The sequence below is a fragment of the Lacerta agilis genome, chromosome 13 (assembly GCF_009819535.1).
Source record: "Lacerta agilis isolate rLacAgi1 chromosome 13, rLacAgi1.pri, whole genome shotgun sequence".
NCBI lineage: Eukaryota > Metazoa > Chordata > Lepidosauria > Squamata > Lacertidae > Lacerta > Lacerta agilis.
The window spans coordinates 1,222,224-1,250,157 of NC_046324.1; the positions used below are offsets into that span (position 1 = coordinate 1,222,224).

The following is a 27,934-nucleotide window of genomic DNA, read 5'->3' on the forward strand; positions in this document are numbered from 1 at the left end:
GGGGATTTAAAATTATACTGGATTATGCAGTGCACTAAGGAATCTTAAAGTATCTGTAATCTCATAATTATGGCATGTCTCTAATCTTTTAATTTGTATTGCATTTAGATTCCTGTTTACAGTCAACATTAGTAGTGCTTAACAGTCAGTGACTGCTTAAAATGAAGGAATAATTGTATTTTTTTTAAAATAAATTGCTTTATTGTCATTATAGATATCCATCATTTTACAATCATTTACATAACTTAACACTTAACAGATTCTACATATTTTAAATAAAGTATTCAAATACATAATTGTGTATCTCTTTCCCCCCCCCCTCATGCATAGTTTGTACAAAACTATTTAGTGCCATATTTCTCCATCAACGATATCATACTAATACTATAAACAATATATAAACCGTATATTAAGGGAAAAATAAATACTAAACAAAAAATAGATAAGTAAATTTATAAACCTCAGTTATTTGCATTAATCTACACATAACCCAAATCCAAATTAATACTTACATCACTAACAAATACATAAAAAGACTTCCTATCTTTCCTGATGTGTACTCCTTCTCTGCTTCTGAAAGTACTTAACATTTTTCCCCCTTTATTTATATCCAAAACCTTCTACATTACCAAATACAGCTTCGTTTTTCACACAACAGCTAAGGAATACTAAAAGGTAAGACGTTAAACAGCCTGCAAGAGTCAAGAAACACCTAATAGTAAATTGCTAATTTGTGATAATTTGTGATCCTGGTGCCACTTTTACACCATGCAGTTCTCCCACCTGCTAAGGTCTTGAATTCTGATTCAGTCTTCTGCAGCATTACCTACCCCTCCCAGTTTGGTGTCATCTGCAAATCTGGTGCACATTCCCTCAATTCCTTCATGCTAGTCATTTATAAAGACATTGAACAACAACGGATTCAGGACAGAACCCAGCAGCACCCTACTTTTTTGGTTCAGCCAGCCAACCAGTCAACAAATCCACCTAATGGTTACCTTGTCCAGTCCACATTTTAGTATCTTCTACCACATTTGAGCACATTTATCTTTTTTTCCAATAAGAATTTATTAAGTTTTAACAATAGAAAAAAACACACAAAATACAACAAACACTACAAAAAAACTACGAAAAATACAAAAAAACTTACAAACAAACACTTATTTAACTATCCTTATCCTATTTATAAACATTATTTTGGGACCTCCTCGCATCCTCCCTTCTGCGTTCATTTCCAATCTTCTTTAGTAACTTTATAACATTGTAAAATCTTCCTTCTCACCTAATCTTAATCATTATAAACATTAATCAACATTTAACTCTATTTTTAATCCTAGTAAAACTCAACACAACATAATTCTAACTACTTCTTATATCCTATCTTAATCTAACTTCTGGCATTACTGTAGCCTTAAATGTCCTTTGATTTTAATTTCAAAATGTCTATCTGTTCACATCATTTCAAATAGTTTTTAAATTTCTTCCAGTCCTCTTACACCGTTTTTTCCCTCTGGTCTTGGAGTTTCGTGGTCAGCTCTTTCCTCCCCCCCCTTTAAATAATCTTTCATCACCCCATACCTTTTTTCCTGACCATTCTAACCCTTCCCTTTCTTCTTCCCATCCCCCACAGATCTCCCCCCAAAAGTCCTCTCTTTCCAGCTCCTTCGTCTTCTTTTGTTGTTTTTATCATGCCCAATTCTGGACTTGACATTCTTATTTGTAAATTCTTCTTCTCCGGGTTGTATCTCTTTTCTTCTTTGTGGGCTACTGATCTATAATAGCCATAAAGTTTTTTCTCTTTGTGCTCTGTTGCTTGTTGCATTTTTCCTTGTTGTTTTCCTTGAACTCTTGGTCTCTCACTCCAAGAGCTCTCTAATCTTTCAACTTTCCGGACTGCAAGCCTCTCACACTTAAAGAGTCCTTCTTGTTTTGCTGATTGTTCATCCTTGTAGCCCTCTTCTCCATCAGTAATTTTACACAGTTTTACAACCTTTTCATCAAGTAAATTCATAGTCATTTGGGTGTTATTTGCAAGAACAGATGCAATATGGGCAAACTTTTCGGTAACCCTCTGCTGAAGAGCTTCGCACTTCTGCTGAAGGGCTTCGCACTTTGATAACACCATCTGCTGGAAAGCTGTCATTGTTGTGTCTCTCATCCTCTCGGCTTCAAGGACACCGTGGGATTTGAAAAACAGGAAATGGTGGGGTCTCAGTAACTTTCCTAATACACATTACAGTCCAACCAAATGTCCGCCATCCGCTAACTGACCCGAACTCCTTAATCCAGAGGGTTAACGGTGTCTTCTCCTTTTAAAATTGTAACCCACAAGAAGAAATAAATCATATCACTCAGTCTTTCCCCCAAACAGGGTTTTCTACAGTCTACAAAATCAGCGATCCACTTAAAAGCAAGTCTTTTGCGGCTGCAGCTCTTAGATGTTACTTTGTTACTTGTCGCTGTCAGATAGAGACGGACTTCCTCTTTTAATCTCTCTCCATAAGCCAGATTTCCATTAATTTTAAAAGCCAATAGTGCTTAGTACTTACAGAGTCCTTCTTTTAAATCCCAATCGAGGAAAAGCAAAGCACTCATAAACCGCCAGTAGCCGCTGCTTCGTGTAGTCGGGAGAGTGGTAGATCCTCAGTACCGCACCGGAGCCCCGCTCGCTTGAACAGACCTTACTAGGTCTACTCAAGAGCAAGGATGGCACGTCTGGTACCCGCTGGATCCCAGGTCTTCAGGACGCTCCTCCTGAAGTTTTAACGGAGCCCGCAGCGCGGTTGCGGTAGCTCCTAGCCCGAAAACACCGGAGCCCCTTCGGAGCTGAGAGAGCTCCCGACTGAAAGGAATGGCGCTTCACCGGAAGTCCACATTTGAGCACATTTAAAGCACTATGATACCTCTTTAAACAGCCATGGCTTCCCTCCAAAGATTTCTGGGAGCTGTAGTTTGTTAAGGGTACTGGGAGTTGTCAGGAGACCCTTATTTCCCTCCCAGAGATAGAATTACCAGAAAGATTTAACAATCAAGCCCTTTTCAGGGGGAACTTTGTGAATTCTAGCTCTGTGAGGGGACCAGAGGTCTCCTAACAACTCTCAGCATCTTTAACAAACTCTTTGTTGGCATCCCACTGTCTCGAGAGGCAGTGGAAATGTGTTCCTTTGGGGTAATGCCAAACTGTGGGAGAGGTACAGCACCTGCTGTGGCTGTAGAAACCTTAACGAACTTTGTAACTCAGAATTCGTTGGGGGAAGCTATTGCTCTTTAAAGTGATATCCTAGCACTTTAAAGGTTTAGTGTGAATGTGGCCAGAGTGTGCAGTACAGGTAGACTAATCAATCTATTCACTGTATGAGTCACTTTTGCATGTGTTCACTCCAAAGTCTGTTCCATTTCTGCATTAATCTATTTTTTAAAGTGTCTTTCTATATCAATATTTGCATGAAAATATGTATTTATGAGCATATTTTCTCACAAAATACATATTCCTAGATGTATTGTCTTCCAAAATGTACATTTTAAAAAAATGCATTTCTGAGCCAAGAACTGTGCTGGAACACTCAGGAAGCATGAATCCAGTTGAGAATGCAGTTCTGATCTGTACATGAGTCCGATCAGTTCAGTTCATAGCAGAATTTGCAAATATCACAATTCTTCGTATCTGAAGAAGTGTGCATGCACACAAAAGCTCATACCAGGAACAAACTCAGTTGGTCTCTAAGGTGCTACTGGAAAGAATTTTTGATTTTGTTTTCACAATTCTCAAGTATCCCTTTTTTGAAAATCTTATCAGATGATGTAAGAGGTGCCCTTGGTGGATCAGACCTGTCCTCCTTGTCCAGCATGCTTTGCAAGAATCAAGCAAGCAGGGATGGAGGGACAAATCTGTCAGGTTTTGATACCTTCTGCTGTCCAGCCTTAAGTTTAGTTCACCAAATTGGTTTGGGAGTTATTTATTTTTTACAAGTTGTCATGGAAATCTGCTGACATTTTAGTGTGCATTTCTTCTAATATACTAGGAAAGTTCACTGGCTCTGCACGGGGACCAAATAGTGAAGAGAACTGGGATGGTCCCTCCCAAGTAGAAGTCCAGTGTCAGTAACGCCACAGGTCAGACTGTGGCCCACAGAAATCTTCCCCCCGACTCGGACCAAGCAACACATGCAAAACTGAAGAAGAATCCCTCAGGAATGCTTTGATGGTGTTTCCTGCTTGGCAGGGGGTTGGACTGGATGGCCCTTGTGGTCTCTTCCAACTCTATGATTCTATGACACAGCTTCTGCATTTGTGGCTTTGAAGTGCAGGACGCTTGTGATTCCCAACAAATTTTGACTAGAATCAAAGGTGATAAAGTTATCGGCAGAGCCCGCTTTGCATGTTTGGGTGTCATTTCCAATGCTGAGTTTTCAGCAGAAGTTTGGAAGAAATAAATTGGGCAGTTTAAATGTGTCCCCATGATTCCCAACCACCTCCAGTACAGGATAGGTGGGAAATCTTGCCATTGCCAATAAACTAGCTCCAACCTGATTTACATTAGAGTTCTGTTGATTCAAGTGTTCTCTTTTATGAGGAAAATGCTTGGCTGCCTTTCAAGGCAAATGGAGGGGGGAACCTCCTTCAAGCAGTAAAACATTTTAAAGGACAGATGTCGAATCTTGTAATGGCAGATAACATTACAAGAATATATCTGTGTAATAAACACTATATGTATTGTGGAGTTCTGAAACAGCTACTATTACTCTCTGCAGTAAATGTTAAGGTGGCAAAATGTACAGAATGGGTCATTAGATGGGAAATCTACAGGCTGTTACACCCTAGAGGATGGGGATTTGTGGTCTTCCAGATGTTGTTGGTCTCTGAAATTTTGCCTAGCCAGCGTGGTCATTGTTCAGGGAAGATGGGAGTTGTAGAGCCTGTAGCTGTACCTACTTTATCCCAAACATCTCTGTTCTCTACTACAAATCCTTCAGAGCCACCCACCCAAACCCCTTTGAGATTCCACAGGAGGGTTGCAAAGGCATGAAAGAGGTGAGGGGAAATACGTCCTGGTAAGACTAAAACCACACTGTGGCTGCATTCTGTGTGAACAGAATCTAAGAAATTTCACAACCACTTTTCAAAATCCTCATTGTATATTAACTCAGATACAACCTCCTTGGGGTTCATAATGCTAACCTCTTCTTCTCAGGGACTGGAATATTAAAGTCTTCATAAAATCTGAGCTAGGGGAGAATTCCTGGTTTACTCCCACCCCTTCCTTTTAAGTCCTTTTACCTAAGTGAGTTAGCAGCAACTGCACTCCAGCCATGGGGAGAGGGAACCCATGAAACAAGAGCCCAAGGCTCCATTGGCCCTTGGAAAACATAGTTTCTCCAACAGCAACTGACGCAGCAATGGTACTGCAGGTACTATGAGGGAAGGAGTAGAGTCAGGTTTCATGGGCGTGAGGGTAACACGGCATAGGGACTGGCACAGAAATAAGTCAAACCACACTTGTGGGATAAGTGGGAAGAGATGTTTAGGGGCTTTATGCATCCCAATTTCCCCACACACCGTTTTTTATTTCATTAGGGATAGTAACAGGTGAACTTGGTGAAAAGATTAGGAAACAATTCACGGAAAAATTCCCATTGTTTCAATTTACTGTAAGCTGGTATTGTATAAACTGCAATTGCTTTGAAATACAAGTTGCAGTGGATTTTCTGCCCTTCTAATGTGACCTCAAATGCCACTCAGAAAATGAATGATCCGCATTCTCTGGGCACTTATGGAAACCGCTGTCTCATGCAGCAATATGCTGCCTTTGCTCTGAGTGCAGGACGTCACAGCTTAAAAGCTTGGAATCCAATCAGACCTATCCATCTTCCTATCAAGAGTGAAACCACAATATTCTGGGAACTTGAGCCTGTAGAAGACCCCACAGCATGCTTTATAGCAAAGGCTCCTAATACATTTCTGTTCTGCTGGCTAATGTTTCCTCCACATTTCATGCCAAAGCTTCCTTCAAACATAACCTAGAAGATAAATAATATTTCCATGAGTCAAATGAGGGCAAGGATGAGAGAGCCTGGACAAGTGGGAAGGATGAGAGCAAAAGAACAAGGGTTCATGGAGAAAGAGGAAAAGGAGATGGATGGTCAGCCAAAGCAGGTCAATAGTGGAGAGCAACAGCAGTTTGTATAAGACCAGCTGTGCCAACTCCTTTGAGTTGTAGTAAGGCAGCTTCCAGGTGGAAGGTGGTCTTTAGCGATGGAAGGATAATGGCTAGGATAATGCCTCACTAAGAAGATACCATAAGAGCATAAGAGTTTTGATGGATCAGGCCAAAGACCCATCTAATCCATCATCTTGAGTCTCTAGAGTCTCTAGGACCAGGATAAAAGTGATAATCTAAATCAGGGATAAGAAACTTGTGACCCTCCAAATGTTGCTAGATGACAAGTCCCTTCACCCTTGGATGCAATGGGATCCAAGACCCATTGATCATGCTGGGGCAGGCCTAATAGGTGTGCGAGTCCAAAACACACACATAGTTTCCTATCCCCCAAGATGCAAAGAAGCAAATCATTAGTGCACAGCACCAGAGTCAACAATTGATTGGAGCACAGAAATGTCACAGTGCTGGTTGCTGGAGCTAATAATCAGAATTTTGTAGCAACCTGGGTTATCCATTTGAGTGTTTTAGAACTGCTATGCATCTTTGATATATTGGTGCATGTTGTTCAATACTAGGCACAGTTTCAGAAGGATGATGACAATCTGAAAAGAAAATAGGGGAATCATTCATGGAATGACTGAAGGAGCAATGTATCCTAAAGCGAGATGTATGGAAATTAAATGGGAGGGTGTTCTGACTGGTTTACAATATTTAAATGACTCTTAGAAGGGGGGGGGGAGAACTGTTCACCCTACCTACTGAAGGTAGGGTGAGGAGATAATTGTTTCAAAACTTATAGCAGATTTATCTTAAACTTTACAAATTGTTTCCAGAAGATCCCAAAGCATCATGGCCATGAAACAGTCTCCTTAGGCAAGTTATAGAATCTCCTTGGTTGAAGGATGAATGCAATTAATATGGGGGGAATCATAATTATTTAATTTACTATTACTGTATTATTATTATTATTATTATTATTATTATTATTATTATTAGGGGTCATGGGGGTCATCTCCTTCAACCCATCTACTTCAACCTTTCCTCCTATGACTTGGTCTCGTCTCCAGGCCCCTCACCATTTTTGTCACCCTCCTCTGAACATCTTCCAGTTTGTTGATACACCCCTTAAACTGCAGTGCTGAGAACCAGACACAGTACTTCAAACGAGATCTGACCAAAGCATAACAGAATTACTTCTTGTCATCTGGATGCTATATTTTTATTGATCTTTCTTTCTTTCTTTCTTACCTCCCAGTATATCAAAGCCCCTAGATCCTTTTTACACCTACTGCTGTCAAGCCAAGCATCAGCTATCCTATATTTCTGCACCTGATCTTCCCTGCCTAATGCAGAACTAGACATTTATCTGCATTGAAACTGATTTTGGCCCAGTTCCCCATGCTGTTAAGATCACATTGAAGCCTGATTCTGTCTTCTAAGTGTTTGGTTCCCCTGTAATAAGTATCAACAACACTTTGAAAGGTTTTAACAAACACTTTGATGGGGACCTTCTGGAGATGTTTCAAGTGTACAACTACTGGCCATGGGACACATCAATGGAGGAGATGACCCCATTCTTGTACTTTTTCAGGTCCATCTCATTAGGTCATGCTTGCTTGCCAGATGAAATGATTTCCTCAACTGGAATCTATCTGCATGGCCTCTTGCCTTTGCATTTCATAACCACTTAATAAATAACTCATGTAAAAGGAGTCTGAAGGTCCAAGTTCTGCCCACACTAACACATACAAGCACAGAGAGGTGGGGGGGGGGAAGAAATCCTGAGTCATTTCCTCTTTTCAGCTCTGCCTGTAATAACTTAGCAAACAAAAAGCAGCAAATTTTCTCTTGCACAGTGCTGGACAAAACCAGCAACCACAACTGAGTTTTCAATTTATAGCAGGGGGGCTATACATTTCTCTAGGCATGGCAAGGGATCACCCCCCCCCCTTCTTCCTCACTTAAGAAAAACAGCCAAAGGATATAAGAAAACAGCCAGAGAAATATATTCATGACTGGCATGGGAGAATCTGGACTATGTTTTATATATAAGAACAACTATTAATCTCCCACCTTGAGGACCGAGAAGGGGAAAAACAGGGGGAGTTTCTTTCTGGAGTAATTTAATAAGTTTGTGCCGAGTGTTCATTTCTTGGCAAGGGGTGTGTGTGGCAGAGGCCCTGGCATATGCCTCCAAACCAAACACAGAAATACAGGTACAGAAGTGTAATTTTACATCCTTCAACTGACTTAGAATCAGAGTTGGAAGGGACCCCAAGGGTTATCTGGTCCAACCCCCTGCAATGCAGGAATCTCAGCTAAAGCATCCATGACAGACAGCTATCTAATCTCTGCATAGAAAGCTCCAAGAAAGGACTTGCTTTATATTTTATTTATATAGCATTGTCAGTGCATATGGCACTCGAGTTACATACATAGGCAAACAGATATCAGGCCCCTGGACAGGAGAACCTACAGTCTGAATTATGAGGGTGAAATGCATGGAGGGAGGAGAGGAAATAGAAGCCTACTGTGTGTTCCAGTTGCCCATATTGACCAGTGCTTTTAAAGCAATCACTGTCCCTAAGTTGCCTTTTAGGGAGATTCAAAGAAATTATTTTACACAATTTTGCACCTCTGTTGACATAGAATCATAGAATCATAGAGTTGGAAGAGACCACAAGGGCCATCCAGTCCAACCCCCTGCCAAGCAGGAAACACCATCAAAGCATTCCTGACAGATGGCTGTCAAGCCTCTGCTTAAAGACCTCCAAAGAAGGAGACTCCACCACACTCCTTGGCAGCAAATTCCACTGCCGAACAGCTCTCACTGTCAGGAAGTTCTTCCTAATGTTTAGGTGGAATCTTCTTTCTTGTAGTTTGAATCCATTGCTCCATGTCCGCTTCTCTGGAGCAGCAGAAAACAACCTTTCACCCTCCTCTATATGACATCCTTTTATATATTTGAACATGGCTATCATATCACCCCTTAACCTTCTCTTCATGTGCCCAAGACCAAATGAATACTTTCCTTCTCTTGCATCTCTTCCCACGCCAATAACTGTCTTTCTAGATAGCAAGTGTCCTTCAATCCATTTGAGTTTCAGGCCATAGCACAGTGGTGGACCATCTCATTTGCATGCAGAAGGTCCCAGGTTTAATTCCCGGTGTTTCCAGGTAAGTCAGGAAAACAGTTGCTGTCTGTCAGTGTAGGCAGTACAGAGTTAGATGAACCACTGGGTCTGAGTCAATAGAAGGCAGCTTCCTATGTTCTTTTGTTGACAGTGCCTACTAGTATCCCCTTTCCTTCCTCCTCCTGCCCACCTCTGACATAAACATTATCCTTCGTTACAGATGCTGGAAAACAGACACCCCCAGCACTGGGTTGCTATGGAAGATCACATGGGGGGCGACTGACCCTGACCTCTGAAATATTATGGATGAAAACCCTCCTCTAGAGAAGGAGGTCCTGAGTGCCACAAACATCCACTTGACTGAAATACTCTAACACGGCTGGAACCTTCCAGGGCCACAGCAGGGGCAAAAGTCCTCATATAGTCATCATTTATCACCACTAAAGTGTCACAAAATGAAGAATGATCTACACTAAATACTTTTGGGTGAGCAGGGAGAGAAGAGTTATGTTCTCCACTGACAGCTTGGGCTGCCTGTCCCAACACTGGCTGTTGACCTTGCTCAGAGCCCCAGAAGGGGCATCAGGAAGAGAAGGTCCCCACCCAGCAAGAAGCAGTGAGGCTGCAATCCTGCCGAGGCTGCCCCATGAGCATCTGGACTCTGTGGGGCTGACATCTCAGCAGACAGGCAGACACGGTTGTGCCATGACAGATGTCATATTTAACCTGACCTTTGGACGGTTATTTTGTTTTGCAGAGTCCATCTTCTTTTAGCTGAATTTATATTTTTATGTTCTATTTGGAATGTTGTGGTTCTTTCTTATATGTGCTTTACAACTTCAATGGCTTTGTTTTTAGAGCGGTATATTCTGTTGTTGTAACCCTGGGACCTTATGGGAAGGGAGGCTAAGAAATCAGATCAATAAATATTTCTCTTTTGTTTCCCCACATCCCAGTGTGGGTAGGAGAGAGTAACTTGAGGCTGAAATCTTTTGTGCACACGTTTCTCAGCTTAGGCAGTCCTGGCCGGGGGGGGGGGGGGGGAACGTTTACTATCAGCTGCTGACAGGACCACCATTGGCCTGAGAGAGATGTTGGGGCAGCTCCTCCCCCACCTTCCTCTGGGGCTGCTGGAGACCAGTGTTCCTGAAAGGAAGGCGGAGGTGAGAGGTCGCAGACCAGGAGGAGCATGCAGACGACCCTCTCCTATTAGAAGGTAAGAACACAAGAAGAGCTTGCTGGGTCAGGCCAAAGGGGGCCCATCTAATCCAGCATCCTTTTCTCACAGTGGCTACCCAGATGCCCCAAAGGGAAATCCAGAAGCCAAGCATAAAAGCACTCTCCATTCCTGGGGTTACCAGCAACTGGAATTCAGAAGCATTACTTCTGAACTGCGGAGGCAGAGCTTAGCCATTGTGGTTAATAGCCAGGGATAGCCCTCTCCTCTTCCATGAATTTGTCTATTTCTCTTCTAAAGCCATCTAGGGGTGAGACAGTGGGGAGGTTGGCATGATGCAAACTCTCCTCACACTCTCCTCCCCTCCTTTCCCCTCCAACATCAGTCAGGAGAAGAACACCAGAATGTTTCACACATCTATGTAAATCACCAGATAACCCAACAGCCCAATTTGTTCATACCTGGGCCAACCCAAATGACACCCATCTCAACCAGCATGGAGACTGAGGTAAGGCAGGAAGAGACCAGATAGAAAGTCTTCTCAGTGGTAGAGTTTAATATATATTTAAGATATATCTTATTTAAGTTACTGTAAAAAAAATGCTTTCAGGATCTTCAGGCAGCCTTGTATAAAGAAGCTTTTTAAGGTTTAAGGTTTTGCTGTGTTTTTATATATGCTGAAAGCCACACAGAGTGGTTGGGGCAACCCAGTCAGATGTGCAGGGTCCAAATTAGTCATTTATTCATTTACTTACTTGCTTATTTTTATTCAGTATTTTTATTTGTGCATTTAACCTTGTTTCTGTAAACTGCCCTGAAATCTCTGAAAAGTGGAATATGAAACATTCAAGTGCATAAATTTACCTGAACACAAAGAATTGTGCAAACCTCCTATTACATATCTGTGCAATGGGGAAGAGCAACCACATTAATTCTCCAGCACGTGACTGACAAGATATGTGAATGAACTCCAGTTGATTTGTGGTAATTCATAAGACGGTAAGAATAATCTGACTGCTGGATCTGGCAAAGGGAGCCCCTCTAGTCCAGCAACCTTTCACCGGAGCAGCCAACCAGCTTATGGGAAACCTAGAAAAAAGGGCATGAGCAAAAGCTCACCTCTCTCACTTGTGATGCTCACCAGCTGGTATTCTGAGGAATATTTCTTCTGATACTCCAGGAAGTACACAGATATATTGACTAGTTGCCCTAGACTCCTTCATACATGCAGGTGAAGCCCTGATGCTGCGGTTGTTCAGCATATGGTTATCTAATCACTCCCTGATAAATGTAAGGCACTTCATTTTAAGAGTATATCTCTGCTCCCCCCCATCTCTTTAAGGAGAATTTGACACTCTCTATGATAATCTCCATTGAGCCTAGAGCCATAAATAGTTCTAAGGGCTCGATCCAAACCCACTGAAGATTGCTGAAGACTTGCCAATGGGCTTTGGAAAAGGCCCGTAGCCGGTGCTGCTTTTCATGTGTTTCATATTATCCTAAAGTTTCAAGGCTTTCAAAATACCAAAAGAGAGTCAGTACTATTCCATCAAAGAAATACAGAAAAAAAAACCCCAGGAGAGAGAGAGAGAGAGAGAGAAACTTGAGTTACTCATTTTAACTCCTGCCTGTGTTCTCTCTCTCCCTCCCCTCCCCCCCCTCTTGTCATGAAGAATGGATGAAGGATTTTCAACTCTGCTTGGGATCATGTGTCAAGATTTAACACAGAGGGTGAAGCACAATTCTTCTTCAAACTGAAATGCTGGGATTCAGGGCTGAAAGGAATCACAGAATCATAGCACTGTAGAGTTGGAAGGGATCCCAAGGGTCATCTAGTCCAACCCCCTGCAATGTAGGGAATCACAACTAAAGCATCTCTGACAGATGGACACCCAACTTCTGCTTTAAAACCTCCAAGAAAGGAGAGTCCACAACTTCCTGAGGGAGTCTGTTCCCCTGTAGAACAATGTTTACTGTCAGAAAGTTCTTCCTGATATTTAGTCAGAATGTCCTTTCTTGTAACTTGAAGCCATTGGTTCTACTTTCTGGAGCAGGAGAAAGCAAGTTTGCTCCAACTTCCATACAACAGCCTTTGAGATATTTGAAGATGGCTAGTATGTCTCCTCTCAGATGAAGATGCCCCCGCCCAGAGACCTCCCAAGTCACTGAGAACTTAATGCAGAACTGTTCTGTTTCGGTAAACTAATACAAAGAATGTAAGACGACATCTGGATTTTCAGAAGAACACTAAAAGCCTGGTTCCATGAACAGTTACTGTAGGTGTAGCAAAGCCTGTTGAAATTGAAATGCAATAGTTTTGAGGAGAAGCCTAGGTCTGCTGGAAGAAACGCTGCTGCTACGGAAACCCCTGCTCTGAAGCTGGTCCGTCTGAAAGTGACCTCATGAGTGCTGGGCAGAGGGTCTTGTTTAGCTGTGACAAAGGCAATAGGATGAGGACTCCAGTTTACATGGGGGGTCCCTGCAAAGTGCAGGAAAAGAAGCCTTGGCACAGCAACATCCCCTCTTGCAGCTCTGGAGAGGGCAGGCTTTTCATTTCACCTCCTTTAAACTATGCTGCACTTATGTTTTTTTTATTGCCCATGTGGTTCCATCTATATTGTGTCACAACAGAGTTCTATGTTTTAATTCTGCAAGCTCTTCAGATATAAAGCAGAATCAACTAGGAACTCTGGTGATTTGGGATTTTGCTTGCTCTTGCTATGGATTCATTGTTTTATAGCCTCATGCTGCTTTATTTTGAATTTCTAAAACTGCTTTGTAATCAATACAGCAGGCACTGCCTTTCTTGTCTTTTGGGCACCTATTGAAGACATTCATTATTCATTCAATTTGAAATTGTTTAAGTATGCCATTGATTCTGATTTTTTTAAATAAAAAAAATCACATTATTGTTGCTTTTGATCGTTAAATTGCTTTGAGATGTTTTAAAGGAAGCACTTTATAAGTGAAAGGGAAATAAAATAACTAAAAACAGTGTTGTTGTCTGTTAACCACTTCGAGCACTTTCTGCTGTTACTCTTAAATCGCAACATACAAATACTGGGAAAGTGGTGGGATTTATTAAAGGAAGGAAGGAAATTAATAAAGAAGTGGGGAAGTAAGAAAAGCAAAGAATCAATGAGGTCAAGCAGAGGAGAATTGGAAGAAGAAGATGCCTACAACTATGAGGGCAAAGGCAAGCAGGCAAAGGAATGAGAGGGCCGCTTCCGCCTGAGCAGGAGGCGGTGTTGCGTGCAGTCACGACCTCCCCATGTGCGCACAGAGTGATTCCTAGCCCTGCGCGATAGGGGGAATCCTGGCTGCGACGCCCACCAGACGACCAATCTGGTTGGCCTGGGGTGTGTGGCCTGCCCTATTTAAGCAGGACATAGCTGGGGATCTCCAACTTCCCTGCTTCCAGCTGCTCCGGTTTTCCCATCCACCCACCCACCCTTCTAGGTTTTCTTTCCTGGACCTTGCTATGGACTTCAGTTGGTCGCCGCTGGGGGGCCTGGTAGGAATTTTTTCCACTTGGCAAATTGGCACCAGCCATTTGGTTTTTCGCCTACCTCGTAGCAATTCATCACAACTCTTGGTTTGGGCGGTTAGGCATTGGAATATTTCTGTAGAAGTGAGGAGGGGAGGTTGCGCCATCTCCTGCCCCGCAATTTGAAGGGTATTCCGTTAAAGGATTCCGGGGGGCATGGCCCTGTCCGAAGCCAAGGGAGGTTGGGGCCTAAGGCACACCCCCTATTGATGACCCCAGGGGGAGTTCCTAGTTGATGTGCATCAGCAGGACTCCCTTTACAGGTGGTTAACCCTTCCTGGACTCCCAGCACACGGGCTGGAGTCAGATATAGTCAGTTAGATCCAATGCCTAAGCCAATACTGCTCAACATCCATAACCAATAAAGTTGTGGCCTTTTTCCGCCCATTAACCTTATATATTGTGTCATGTGTCTTTTTTTCACCACGGGGGTCAGGACATAGCCACGCAATCTATGTAGGAAGCAGGCAGGCTCACCCCACAGCATACAGCAGTAGGGGTTGCATTCCTTACTCTCTTTGTCATTGGGGCAACTCTCAGGCAGAGTGAGTTACTGGCCTTTGCTATTCAGTGCACAAGGAAAACTATGGAACTTGCTCCCACAAGAGATAGTGATGGCCACCAACTTGGATCCCTCTAAAAGGGGATTAGAAAGATTCATGGAGAGCAAAGTGAACAATGGCTGTGGCTGTGATGGAGATGGAGCCACTATCTCGGGGATAGGCAACCTAAGGCCCGGGGGCCAGAATAGGCCCAATTGCCTTCTCAATCCGGCCTGCAGACAGTCCAGGAATCAGTGTGTTTTTACATGAATAGAATGTGTCCTTTTATTTAAAATGCATCTCTGGGTTATTTGAGGGGCCTGCCTGGTGTTTTTACATGACTAGAATGTGTCCGTCTACTCATGTGCCAGTGTGGTGTAGTGGTTAAGAGCGGAAGACTCGTAATCTGGGGAACTGGGTTTGCATCTCCGCTCCTCCACATGCAGCTGCTGGGTGACCTTGGGCTAGTCACACTTCTCTGAAGTCTCTCAGCCCCACTCACCTCACAGAGTGTTTGTTGTGGGGGAGGAAGGGAAAGGAGAATGTGAGCCGCTTTGAGACTCCTTCGGGTAGTGATAAAGCAGGATATCAAATCCAAACTCCTCCTCTTCTTCTTCTTCTTCTTCCTTTTATTTAAAATGCATCTCTGGGTTATTTGTGGGGCATAGGAATTCGTTCATTATTATTCTTTCAAAATATAGTCTGGCCCACCACATGGTCTGAGGGACGGTGGACCAGCCCACGGCTGAAAAAGGTTGCTGACCCCTGCTCTAACTACACTGTCAGAGGCAGTATGCTGTGAATCATGAGCGAAGAGAGTGCAGTCACATTCACATTCTGTTCACAGGCTTCCCATAAGTATCGGGTTGGCCCCTGTGAGAACAGGATGCTGTACTCGATGGGCCTCAGGTGTGATCCAGCAGGTTCTTTTTATGGTCTCATTCTGCAGTGTCTCATTCTGCAGATTATGGCCACAGAGGGGTCAACTGGATGAAGCAATTTGCAGAGTGGGAGCTAAGGGTCTGCCTGGCCTTATATAATTGCTGCCTGTGTCTGGATTCCTCAGTCTGAGGAATTTCCCAGGTGGGGTAGATGCTTTGGAGACTTCTGTGCCTCACCTTGCCTGCGCTACTACCTTTTGAAATGTGACCACCTGCCTGACTTTGACTACAACTCACAATGACGATATTACTGTGTTCCAAAGTAGCATGTGCATTAACTCTTGGTCAACCTTTCTTTCCCTTTGCCCCCATCTGCAGTTGCCTTTAGGGAAAATTCCCAAACAGTTAAAAAGTTCTTCATTTTACCAGCCAGTTCTAAGATAATTGACATGACACAGCTCAAAATTATCTCACAAATGATGTCACAACATGTGAGTCTGAAATTTAGGATTGAAAACAAAACTGGACATTTCCTTGATGTGCCTTGTCATAAGTAATTTATCAAATGGTAAGACTATGCCGCAGCATACCATATACATGACAAGAGACAGCATTGATAGGATAATATCAGGGCTGGCCTGGGGGAGCAACTGGACACAAATCCAGACTAGATTCTCGACACCCAGGGTCCCTAGGTCAGCTGCTGGAGGCTGACGACTTGGTTGCAGCCTGAATTAGAGCATGCCAAAGCTGCTAGTTTTGGGGGCAAATTCGGACATGTAGGTCATCACGACAATTCCCATACCACATTGGTGAGCAGCATACATTGCCATGCCCCCAAGGAGAGTCAAAAAAATGTGGACAGGTGATGCAAACACACAGCAGCACATAGCATAACTGCATTTTATTAAGATCAGCTCAGTCACAAAAGAAGACCCAGGTAACTACCGACCAGTGATCTTGACATTGATACCAGGAAAGTCCTAGAACAGATAATTCAACAGTCGGTCTTTGAACACTTAGAAAAAGATGCTGTGATTATTGAGTTCCAGCATGGGTTTCTCAAAAGCAAGTCATGCCAGACGAATCTCATTTCTTTCTTTTTTATGAAATTGCAAGCTTGGTGGATCAGGGGAATGCAGTGGACATAGTGTATCTTAACTTCAGTAAGCCTTTTGACAAAGTCTCCCATGATATTCTTGTGGAGAAGCTTTATGAATGACTTGGCTGAAGGAACTGAGGGGATGGTCATCCAATCTGCAGATGACATCAAACCGTAGAAGGCAGAATTAGAACTCAAAATGACTTCAACAGATTGGAGAACTGGACCCAAGCTAACTAAATGAATTTCAATGGGGACAAATGTAGAGTTTTGGACTTAGGCAGGAAGAATGATCTGCAAAAATATAAGCTGTAATGATGTCTGGCAGGCAAGCAAGCCCCAATAAGAAATAATGACTCTCCGGCAGTTTTATGTACATTTATTTACAACAAAACACATGCAGAGCATGGCTTCTCATCTGCTTGCATTGACGATAGTTGGCCAGTCTGAAATTTCACCCCTCCCACAGCAGGAAGGACACCAAATTCCCGCCTTTCTCCTCTTGCCCTTCTGTTGCCCTCTGATCTTATCCAGTCTCCCTCTCCCTCTCCCCACTTTCACTTAACACAGTCTCAGACCTCTGCTTATCTGATTGCCTAGCAACACTCTGGCTGACTTCCAACTCTTCCTCTTCTTGAGAACTAACAGTGTCTTCTTCTGGAAGAGGGGGGGGGGTGTCGAACTGCCCATCTCGAGTTTGTCAGCCAGCTCTCATCAGCAGAGTCAGTCCCTCTTTCACTTAGTTCAGTTTCTGAGTCTGACTTCCCTTGCACTCTGGTGAGCAACGTTCCTGACATAAGATGGGGACACCTGGATTACTAGTAGCACATGTGAAAAGGATCTAGGGATCTTGGTGGACCACAGGCTTAACATGAGTCAGCAGTGTGATGTAGCAGCAGAAAAAACTAAGACTATTATAGGCTGCATCAGCAGAAGTCTAGTGTCCAGATCAAATGAAGTAATAGTACCACTCTATTCTGCTTTGGTCATACCACACCTGGAATACTGTGTCCAGTTCTGGGCACCACAATTTAAGAAGGATGTTGACAAGCTGGACAGTGTACAGAGCAAGGCGACCAAGAAGGCAACAACACTGCCAAAGATGTTGCAGAGCTGCTGCTAATGAAATCAAGAGTCAACAATCCTGGCCTAGATAGTCCAACTCAGCGTAAGGCAGCTGTCAACATTTCAGTCATTAGCCATAGCGTGTGAGTGGTGATGCAGCAATTTGCCTGTGTCATTCCTGACCATATCCAGTGATTAATGGCAAGGATATAAGCAACAGGGGAAATTTGTGCTTGTGATGTGCCATCCAAAGCAGAAGTCTTCAAAGCAAGAGCAGAAATCCCCTCAAATCTCTGTGGTCCTGTTATTCTTTGACATAAATCTCTCAGCAGCTTTTAATCATGTGTCATCTACAACCACATCCAGCTGTTTCATAACTAAATAACCCACAGCAACCAGACATAAAACTTTCTTTTAAACTAACAGTTTGACTAAATTTCCCAGCTATGGTTGTTACCCCCCCAAAAAAGGGACAGGGTGCTTGTGTGTGGTGGCAACACAAGGGCAGGAGGGGGGAATGGCAGAAGCTTCATAGCTGATATCTAAATAAAGACTTCCATGTATCCATTTCATGTAGGCAGGTTCCAAAACAACCAGACAAATACAAGTTGCAGTTACCATAAAGGCATTCCTTCTACAATTTTCAATAATGATGAGGCAGGTGGGTTTCATATGCATCACAGTGGTTACTAATGGTAGTTATAACCATAGTGGTGCATTGCATGGATAAGATGGCATACCACCAGTGGTAAGGCAAAACCACACAAGACATTGAACCACTTGCCATCGGTTGCCTATCTATCTCATGTGAGTGTTTCTTTACCGCTGGAAGGTTTGATTTGCATCACTGGAAAGTACCAGATTCGCCCCATCCACTCAGTATTTTAGCTGCATGTAAGAAGTCTGCAAGTAACAGGCACACAGGGGAAGATGAAAACCTTTGATAAATTATGTCTCCTCTGTTAGAATGTACAGATGTTATTCTTACTAGTCATTTGTACTAAATCAATCTTCATTGGTAGGGTGCTGGAACGAACAAGTGGGCTGCAAGCCATTACTTAATTAAAGTTTTGAACTACTGTAGATATATTATAAGCTGTTCAAAATAATGCAAATAGACTGAATGAAAAAAGATTGCAGCAGTTTAGCTTCAGAGAGAGACAGAAACAGAATATATTAATGCTGATGTATCACTTCCAGAATCCCCATGACGGGGTGAGCTCCCATTGCTCAGTCCCTGCTCCTGCCAACCTTGCAGTTCAAAAGCACGTCAAAGTGCAAGTAGATAACTAGGTACCGCTCCGGCGGGAAGGTAAATGGCGTTTCTGTGCACTGCTCTGGTTCGCCAGAAGCGGCTTAGTCATGCTGGCCACATGACCCGGAAGCTGTCTGCGGACAACCGCCGGCTCCCTCGACCTATAGAGCGAGCTGAGCGCCGCAACCCCAGAGTCGGACACGATTGGACCTAATGGTCAGGGGTCCCTTTACGTTTCACTTACAGATATGTGGTAACAGGAGTCATAATGAATGTCTCTGATTATTACCCATTGTAACTTGATGATGATGATGATGATAGTATCCTACCCATCTGACTGGGCGGTTTACAGCATATATAGAAACATAACAAAACAACAAGCATTAAAAACTTTCCTATACAAGACTGCCTTCAGATGTCTTCTAAAGGTTTTATAGTTCTTTATCTCCTTGACATCTGATGGGAGGGCGTTCTACAGGGCGGGTGCCACCACTGAGAAGGCCCTCTGCTTGGTTCCCTGTAACCTCACTTCTCACAGTGAGGGACCCACCAGAAGACACTCGGAGCCGGACCTCAGCTGAACAATGGGGGTGGAGACGCTCCTTCAGGCAGTTTAGAATGCAGCACACAGATCTACAGTGTAGCCCTCTGCATATCTCTCAAACAGTAAGGGAAGGATGTCCTAGGGATGGGTAAGAAATGCAATCCAGTTTGCAATTATATCTAATTCATCCTTTCCGAAACAATACGTGAAGCAAAGCACAGCCATCTTTTGACATTTGCACTTCTCCAAACTTCACAATGAAGTCATCTGGTCAAGTAATATGTCCAAAAATGAATATACTATACATTAAAACACAAAATTGAGTGAAAATAATATGCAATATATTATATAAGGGGATTTTTTTGCAAAAAAATGTATATTCAGTAAAATTGCATACAGCAGTGTGCATAACAGAAGAAACAAAAAATGGAGGCTGATGAATTTTCATGAGGACATTGCAAACAGATATGGAAATGCAGGCATTCAGACAGAAAATTTAAAAAGTGAGAAACTGAAACTGAAATTGACAGAGTTGACCATCCCTAGTTTCAACACTGACAGAAATTACTTGGTCATCTGAAAAATAACTTAGCTATGAAAGAAAGGAAGGAAGGAAGGAAGGAAGGAAGGAAGGAAGGAACCCTACCCACGAGAATTTCACTAAATTATTTCCCTCCTCTTTAATAATTTTCAAATGTAGTTTCTTTTTTCATGAATTGATGGGGAGTGGTAAAAATGTGGAAGAAATTTTCAGCACAGCCCTGCTTTGTTCGTGTTATGCTGGATTTTCCTACCAGTTTACTTTTTACAAGTGCTTATTATCATGCTAATGAAGAGAGGGAGAGAGATGGCTAAGAATGCTAATGAGTAAAAAAAAAAAAAGAACAGCCCTCTCTATGAGAGCAGAACAAGAAATTGGAACCCAGGATCCAACGTTGGCAAAACTGTGACTCTGATCCATTGATGGGATTGCAGAAGGGCATTCTGAATTTTCAAACACTTTCAGCACCCTGTGTATAAACAGAGTTGCTCTCAGAGGTTCTGTACTAAGTTAGCCTTTTTTGCTTGCTAGGGTTCTATCATTTTAGTTTCCAAAAGAAAAGCACAATCATTGTATATGCATAGGATCATTCAAAGTGATCCAAAGGGTCATCAAGTCCAATCCAATTATGCAGGCCATCCCACCTCTGCTTAAAAACTTCCAAGGAAGAAGAGTCCACCACCTTCTGAAGTAGTCTGTTCCACTGTTGAACCCCTCTTCAAATCAGAAAGTTCTTCTTTGTCATTTGAATCCATTGGTTTGGGTCCGACCGTCTGGTACAGCAGTAAACAAGCTTACTCCATCTTCCATGTGATGACCCTTCAGATACTTGAACATGGCTCTCATCCCACCTCCCTATCTTCTCTTCTCCAGGCTAAACATACCCAGCTCCCTCAGCCATCCCTTCTAAGGCTTGGTTTCCAGACCTTTTATCACCTTGATCACACACAAGTACTACCGCCATGTGTCTGAGTTTCTTTGGGAATGAGTTAGCATATTTTATCCTGAAGGGTAGTAATTAAATTACATACACCGGGGAAGAAGAATAAAAACTTTATTCAACTGATTCTGCCAAAAAAGATTGAGTTGCATCAAATATTCTACAGTTTCAATTTTTATAATTTCTTTATTTTATTTCTACACTGCCTGTTCTCTCTTTGGCACCTAGGACAGTGCATAGGTAAGCAAAAAATTCAAACAAAAATAAAATGTTAAAAACATTGCACAATATAATAGGGCTATGCATTGTCTCTTATCTGAATAAAGAGGTGGATTGGAGAAGAGTAGAAGAAGAGTTTGGATTTGATATCCCGCTTTTCACTACCCGAGGGAGTCTCAAAGCGGCTAACATTCTCCTTTCCCTTCCTCCCCCACAACAAACACTCTGTGAGGTGAGTGGGGCTGAGAGACTTCAGAGAAGTGTGACTAGCCCAAGGTCACCCAGCAGCTGCATGTGGAGGAGTGGAGACACGAACCCGGTTCCCCAGATTACGAGTCTGCCGCTCTTAACCACTACACCACACTGGCTCTCTCTACCAACTCAGATTGCACCACTAACAAGGCATGTCAAGGTGCATCAGAGATTTACTCATCTTCCAGCTAGCCCAGTTTTTCCATAAAGCTAAATGCATGACCATCATCCTGACCTTTCTCTTTATTTCTCTGAGAACCAGAACCAGACTGACTGAACAAAGACTCAGAGTTCAAGGGGGGAGAAGGCAGCGAGGCGAAGGGAGCTGGTGGAGAGAAAGGAGGTCATCTTTCATTTTGACAGACGGGTCTAACCTTTAATTACAGCAAATTATTTCCCATATACACGCCAATCAGTGATTTGGGAACAGGAAGGAGAGATGTTGAAGGAAACACATGGGTCATCCTTAACCTCTGAGTTTTGGCTGTGACAGAAGGGCATTAGCAATGGAGTTGGACAAACAGGGCCCCCAGAATGCTCTGTCAGAGCAACACTATATCTCTAGGCAGCCTTGTTCAGCCAAAGGGCTCTGGGGTGGATGAGTTTTGTCCCCTCTCCAAATTTACTGTGGTGCAGGGCCAGCTCTACCATGAGGCAGTATGAGCCAGCTGCCTTTGGTGACAAATCCTGAAAGACAGAAAGGGGCTAGGAAGGCATGCCTTGTGGTCTGTCCTGCAACCCTGAGGCTGCCCCAGCATGGCCAGCGCACCAGTGAGAAGGTGTGAGGTGCCACCACCTTGGGCAGCATGCTCCGCATGGGGTGAGAGATCTTGATCCAAACTCAGCTTCAGGTAAACCAAAGTCATAGACAAAAGCCAAAGCCAGGGAGAGCAGTGACAATACCTCACAGAATGCCCCCTTTTCGCCAAGTGGGACTCTCCCGCCGAGAGGCTGCATTGCCACTGGCCTTCATGGGTGCGGATCTGGAGGAGGCATGGGTGGCAAAGCCCTGCTTGGGAGTCAATCCATCCCACACATTTTGAAGAGTTAACTCTTCCAGTTTGTGTTTCTGTTTGCACAGAGCTCATGGTCAAGATAAACAATATGCCTGGATTTAGGCTAGGCCTGAAGTTGAGATCACAACCTCACCATAGATTGACCTTCCTTGGGAACCTGTACTTTGTGTATCTTAGGCCTCCTGTCTTTAACCCAGGCAAAGAAACAAATTCTGCATTTGTTTGTTTACTGCATTTATATCCCGCCTCTTTTTCCAAGGTGCCACACATGGTTCTCCCCCCCCTTCATTTAATCCCCACAACAACCCTGTGAGGTAGGTTAGGCTAATAAATGGTGACTGGCCCAGGGAGCTTCATGGCTGAGTGGAGGCTAGAACCCCAGACTCTCAGTCTGAGTCTCTAACGACCACAGCATGCTATCACTGTTGAATTCAATGATCCAAAAGAGCATTGCCCCACAACCCAGGAAACCACCACGCTAATTCTCAGCCCCCTCAAGGGGCTCCAACCCCCCCCCCCCAATATTAATGGGGCAGAGGAGGCCAAACTACTGAGCTGAGTGCAGCGCAGCATCAGAAGCAGGCCTCCTCCTGAGTGCTAGAGAGAAGCCATTACGATTGAAGCTACATGGTACTGGGCAAGGCAGCCTCCCGATGCCGCGCCTCCTCCCGACGTTACACGCACAATGCGCCACTGCCGCCCTCTCCAATCTTTGGCGCAATGCGCTGCCTCTGCCAGAAAGCATAGCCCGTAATCCAGCTATAGCACAGAACCCTAAAGGAAGGGTGGGTGTCCTGGTGCTAACAGCTGAAAGGTCACACAGTTATTCAGCAAATAATGAGCCAGGTCCATTTCCTGATGGGTTTCTGGTGGAGATGCAGAATTGGCACACTTGTCTCTTCCAGACAGAGACAAGTGCAAACTCAGAAGAACAACTTGCCAAAAGAATGCTCCACATAGGAATGAGCCAAAATCATTCTACAGCCAGCATGCTGAAAGGAGTGGGGGGTGAGAGTTTTTTTTTATAGAAATGGTAGACCAGAGTTTCACAAGAACATCTAATTAACATGTATTGTGAGGCTTGAAAGCCATTTGTGTGTCTCGTTATGTCCCATGGTATCTGAGAGCTTCATGGCAAAAAAAGCATTTCTGGATTCATACAGGGGGAAATCACAAGCACCATCTTTTTAAAGAGCTGTTTGGATAAGATGCATATCGTTTCCACTATGGGGGAAAGAGTTGGTCAATTATTTTGGCATTGCTGCAAAAATGTGCCATGCTTTCAGCAGGGTTTGGGGAAAATATTTTAAATTCTTGGGCGTTGGTATAAAATTCCAAGGTGTCATTTGTGCACAGGGATAGACAACTGTTTCAGATTCTGGGGAAACCATTTGCCTGGGTAACTGGGCACCTCAGCACCTGAAACTCCCCAGCCTTCCTTTTAATATTATAAGACTCTAGGAAGGGAGGGAAATTTCATTTGATCTAAAGTGAGCTGTCTTGAAGGTGTGTTAGGGATGATATTTCTAAAAATATAAAGTATTGCCACAGAACATATGTAACTAATGCAGCTTGTATGATGTTGACTTAATAGGAAATACTAATAACAACAATTTGGGTTCTTGGGGGGGGGGGGAAACCAGCCTTAAATATTGCTCTATTTTAGGAAATCATAAAATGCAAGTAGATATTTCACAGTTATTGAGATTTCACAAGTTTTTATGACATTTGATTTAGCTTGTAAAATTTGGCACTGAGAAGGAGAAACGTCTGGAGATCAAAGCCAACAACTTCCTCACCTTCTGCTTCGCACATTTTTCACACCTGTTCACAACCATTGTTCCCTTTGGCTGCTGCTTAAGTGCCATTGGCACAATCACCTGACAGTGCCCTCTAGCCAATCAGACCTGACTATGTGACATCACTGAGAGTGAAGAGTTTGGAATAAGGTGAATTGAAGGACCACCATCCCGTGTGGACTTGCCTACACACTGTGTGCGTCAGCAGGTGCCTTGCTCCACATCCGGCTGTTTTCAGAAGCCCAGCTAGCAATGACAAAAGAATCAGGTCTTCTCAAGTTTGACACCCGGGCTGTGGAATTCCCTGCCCCAATGGGGATGTTTCTGTGATGTTTTCTCAGGAAATTACAGTGATTTTTTTTAACTCTGTGAATTGAAGTTTTTATTTACTTTTTATTTATGTTTTCTGCTGGCTCTGGTTTGTGTGTATGTACATATTTTGATATGTGTTTTGCACACACTCTCAATTTGTGTAGGGTTTACTCCTTAGCTTTTTCTTCTCCCAAAGATATCCCACAAGCACCCCAAAGTTGATGGGTATTGCTATTCAGATGGTGTGTTGCACTGCATCTTGTGACTGATTGTGTGTGGCAGGGGTTACCTGCCCCCCTCCCCAATATTTTATTCAAGTTGGCACCCATGCCTGCAAAGCAGCAGAGGTTTAGGACCAGAGTTTTTCTTCTTCTAGATGGGCTACATTCCCAGGTGGACGAGCCCCATCTGCCCCTCACTTCCCTCCATAGCACAGAAACTTCCTTCTTGACTGTCTCACCCACTCTTGGTGTCACCTGCTCCATCCGCTGGAGCCTGTCTTCACAGGCAGGGGAAGACCCTAACTCACTAAGGGTTTGAGACCCATCACTACCCTACCCTCACCTCACCTAGCTGGTCAGTGGAAGCCATTTCCTGGGGTGTGTCTGCTGTCACATGATGACAGCTTCTAGGAGTCACAGGTGAGAGCTAAATGCAGGGTGGGGACCAAAGGTGGGCAAATGACCCTAGAAGGAGCACAAACTGTCCCCACCAGAGGTACTACCCTCCCCCCTAACACCCCATACACAGCATTCATATACCGGTACATTCATAGCTGGAAAATAAAAAGTTCAAGCAAATGTAGAAAACCTCCCATTGTCCTGAGTGTTGGTACAGGGGGAAAGAGGGAACCACATCCCTGGTGCTCAAGTGGCACCACCAGGGAAGGGCTTTGGGGCAGAGGTCCAGAGCTACACTCAGCAAAATGAGCAGCAGGGCCCCCAAATGCAGCCGGGATAGTTTGCCCCATTTTGAAATCAATTAAAGAGGAGGGCATCATCATTTTTGAAGTAAACAAAGTTAAACACACTAGCACTTACTTGGATGGCTTTAAAAGAGGATTGGGCAAATTCAAGGAGGAGGAGGAGGAGGAGGAGGCCATTGATGCCTATGAGCCATGATAGTTATGCTATAGCAGCTATAGTCATGTTTGGCCACTGTGAGAACAGGATGCTGGACTAGATGGGCTTGATCCAGCAGGCTCTTCTTATGTGCTCATTTCCACACCCATTCACTAAAGGGTACCAAAAATATCTGCTCTGCTGTGAAGGGACAGCTCGCCTCAGGCCTCCTCTGCCTCCCCTGTCCCCTGGGGGCAGCCATTCCTTTGGAGTGCCTCAGTGGGAGATATGGCAAGAAGGGTTCACTCCACCAGCTTTGCTGAAAGACCAGCTGCATCAGGCATCACCTACCCCTGAACTGTGCCAGCTGCTCATTATAGGAAGCACTGAGGTGTCGCCCCCCCTCTTCTCTGCCTGTCCCTTTCCCCTTGTGTGTGTGGGGGGGGGAGGGTGTTTTATTGGACTGTAAGCCTAAAGGCAGGGACTGTCTTGCTATGGTTGGTTGTATGAAAGCTGCTCTGAGATCCCTTTGGGCCAAAGAGCAGGATGGATACAAATGCTCTAAATAAACAAAACCAATCAACTGAATCCCCAACAGGAGAGGCATGTTTTGTGGGTGGGGTGGGAGACACAAATGTTCACAAATCCTTCCATTCAAGCAATGCCTTAGCTCTTCTGCGACTTTTATCATAGGTATGTATACTTTCTTTTCTTTTTTTAAGCAAAGCAGATTCTGCTCCCCCCTCCCACCCCCGCCCCTATTTCAGAGACAATAAAGCAGAGCCTGTTTCCACATTCTGCATACTCTGGGGCCAGAGAGCTAAATGGACTGGGGAAAGTCTAAAGCATGCGGCAGCCGGATTCCAGTGTGAAAACATTCCATGTTGCACCTCCTCCTCTGGCAATTCATTTCCAGGTAAGAGCACAGCCCTCACTTTAATGGCTAATGAGGGGAACTGGCAGCCCCACTCTGCTCTGCCGTTCTGGATTTGAGCTTTATATGGTTTTCTCAAGACCACATGTGTGCTCTGCGGTGACAGAAATACTTTCCATATGAGCAGCCACAGTCTCTCTCTAGCCAGGGCAAGGTAAGTCGGGGGGGGGGGGGAGGCTCCAGCTAAGTGATAGAGCACATGCTTCTCATGCAAAAAACCCGGTATCTCCAGGGTGAGGGCTGAGAAAGACACACACTCTCTGAAACCCTGGAAAGATGCTGCAGTCAGTGTATGCAATAATGAGGCACCTAGATCAATGACCTGACACTGACAAAGGCCGCTTCCTATGTTCTTATGGCAGTCATATTTCACTGTTTGTCACCCATGGCCGTTACAGTATAAATCACACTTGTGCTCTTGTGGGATAAAGCCATAGCTCAGTGGTAGAGCATCTACTTTGCATGCAGAAGGTTCCAGATTCATTCCTCATTATTTCTGGGAGAGACCCCATGTGAAATCCTGGAGAGCTACTTTTGATCAGTGTGGACTATAATGAGGCAGACAAAAGAGCCACTTGATTCAGCATCAGGCAGCTTCCTTTGTTCCAAGTCCATCTAAAATTCAGTAAGAAAAAAAATCATTGCAAGAAGTTTAAAGCTCTTTAAGAGCAATCCTGGGGCAATGGGCAACCTCCTGACACCATGAACTTCTATGTACTCGAAATTAGTTCAGACTCTGCTCCCAGGTGACCTGTGCATTTATATTTAATTACTGGTACATCAGCCAAGGCAATTGCCAACCCAGAAGGACTTCCAAATAAAGCTCTGGTTTCAGAAATTGCCGGACTGATTCATCCTGCATCTCCTCCACAGGCACACAGTATATGGCTAGGAGTGAAAGTGATCTTCAGCCTCAAGCCAGCTGCCAGAGGCACAGATGTAAGCTCAGCTCACTCCAGCAGCAGTGAAAGTAGCTGAGAGGAGCCTATAAAGCTGCTGGAAATGTCTGACAAGGCTAACAAAAGGCAGAGCTTGAAAACAGAGTCTCTGTTCCTCCTAAGACTGACACTTTTTCACTAGTTTTTCTGCACACAAGATGACTTCTGTCCACTGGTCATTATAAGCAGACATGAATCTGTACTTTAATTAGACAACTGCAACCAGCATTTTCATGGTAGTACTTAGAATAATCGAACCATTTTTTGTGGCGTGTGGTTTTCCAAATCTCTGAGATTTTTCATTTAAGTACGAGAACATTTGAAATGGAAAGCTTGGATATTAAACACAAAGAAGGAAGCCCCAATAATTTCAAATTATCTTGCCTTAAAGTAAACAAATCACAGAATGTCTTCTCAAAAGTAAGTCCTGCAGAGTACAAGATAACTTGCCTCCAGGTATGTAGGATTACAACTTCCATAAGAAACAGTAACAATCAACAACAGTAACAGTAACT

General features: G+C 43.8%; 1 protein-coding gene across 3 annotated transcripts in view; it reads right to left on the reverse strand.

The window, feature by feature from the left end:
- Nucleotides 1-27,934, reverse strand: part of THSD4 (thrombospondin type 1 domain containing 4) — a 319,132-nt gene that overhangs the window by 71,655 nt on the left and 219,543 nt on the right. The gene's annotated exons all lie outside the window — the stretch shown is intronic.